This window comes from Nestor notabilis, unplaced genomic scaffold (assembly GCF_000696875.1).
Source record: "Nestor notabilis isolate BGI_N333 unplaced genomic scaffold, ASM69687v1 scaffold13621, whole genome shotgun sequence".
Classification (NCBI taxonomy): Eukaryota; Metazoa; Chordata; class Aves; order Psittaciformes; family Psittacidae; genus Nestor; species Nestor notabilis.
In genome coordinates, this window is record NW_009916208.1 from 177,548 (window position 1) to 179,597 (window position 2,050).

Below are 2,050 nucleotides of genomic sequence, written 5' to 3' on the forward strand. Positions count from 1 at the left end.
CTCAATGGTGCATGCACAGTTTAGCCCTGGGGCAGCTCCTGATGGTTGTGGAGTCCTCTGTGTCCATGGAGGCTTCACAGGCACATTAGAGACCTGGGCAGGTTTTGCCAGCGCAGTTTGGTGCCAGATGAGAAGAGGCAGAGGTAGAGCTACCACTGTGGTCTGTATGGGAAAGGAAAGGGAGACAATAAAGGGAGTCAGGCTGTGGGAACCAGGGAGCTCAGGTGAGCCCTGGGACAAAAGCTGCTGCACCAGTCGGGACAGAGCTGGATGGAGACACCACCGAGGGGTGTAGCGGGCACTGTAGTGCAAAATAAAGATAGTATGAAAAGCTTGGCAAGGAGTCCCTCCTGCCTTCTGGCAACCTGGAGTTCAAAGGCCTCAGGAGCCAGCATCTGCATCCAAATCATCCCATTTCATAGTGACTACGAGCTGTCTAATCCTTTCAAAACCATGAATACTTTCGGCCTTGAGAACGTCCTACAGCAGAGAGTCCCATCACTGAAGTATTGCCTCTGCCCATCATTTGAACCCTCTCCTTACCTCCCTGCTTGGGAAGGGATGTGGCAACTGCTTTCTGAACATGGAAGAGGAAACAGAGGATGAGGAGGTGCAGACTCCTGGCACTGTTCATTCTCCTCCAAGCCCAGGCAGTGATGGGGCTCAGCACTGCGGCACTGTCAGGGGTCCCAGCAAGAGGAGGGAGTTGCTGCATGAGCACAGCTATGAATCTTCCATAGGCAAAGAGCAGAGCCCCTAACCCTGAGCTATTAACATGTCAGAGCAAAAGCTTTTCCTTTAATGAATATTTCCTCAGTGAAGCCTGCACCGTTCGTAGGCGAAGCGATAGGCTTAGTCTAAAGATGGATTGGCCTACTTTACCTATTAACCACTTAGACTAATGTAATAAAGGCTCTCTCTATTCAAACAGCCCTAATCTCCAGCCCCACGCAGCTCTGAAGCCTGGAATGAGAAGGGATGCTAAACCGAACTCCATCAGGCTGCTGCTTGGGGAGGCACGGGGGGTGTGTGTGTGGAATTTATTATTACTTTAAGTGCAAACTTCTCCAGTGTGAAAACTGGACCCAGAGCGAGATAAATTTACAACGTGGGGATGACAGGTGGCCAAACAGTAATCCAATCCTGATTCCTAATGCCCTTTGTGGCAGCTTTTGTCTGCGTAGAGGGGCTCCGGGCTAATCTGCTGCCATTGCTCAAGGAGGAACAGGCGAGGGGCCGGGGGGGTCGAGGGGACCTCCACAACCTGTTGCTGTGTTATGTGCTGCAGGTAGGGCAGAGCACAGCGATCAGCGCTGGCTTTATCCCTGGGGGTGTCTGTCGGTCCCCCCACGCACCTCCTGCTATGAGCAAACACCCACTGGGATAAACCCTCCGGGGTCTGCTGGAGCCTGAAGCCCCATTGCAGGACTAAGGTGATGATCGCCGCGGCTGTCTGCCCATGTGGAGGTCACCGTCAGGCTGCCCGGTGAGACCAGCACACTCAGGTGCTCCTGCTGCTGAACAGGAGTCCCAGAGCTAAGCACATGATGAGCTTTCCTTCCTGGGGAGGGTTCTGTGTCGGATATATTCCTGGCCAGCATCACTATTGGAGTTGGTCCCCGTGCTCCAACATGCTCAAAAGTTGAAGTCCCACTGGTCTTAAGACTGAGGTGCCCCATGCTGCAGCAATGGTACCCTCCAGCATCAACTCCCTCTGCTCCAGACCAGCCCCCTGCTCTGAGCTGCCTCAGTTTCCCTCTGCAATGATAATTGAACTCTCCTAGAGGAGATGGACAGCTGTGTACAGGGTATTGTAACAGCAAGAGAAGCATTGTCAGAGTCAGCACAAAATGCCACAGCATCTGGATGCAGCTATAAGCACTCACAGCAGTCCCCACGGCAGCTCTGCCAGCAGATACAGCAAGAACCTCCTTTGGTGCAGAATTCCTAGGCTTTCCCCCCACAGCTGTTCCCTAGAACCAAAGAAAACAGTGGAAAGGGGACAAAAAGCAAGTCAAACTATTTTGGACATCAGCCACATTCATGCCAA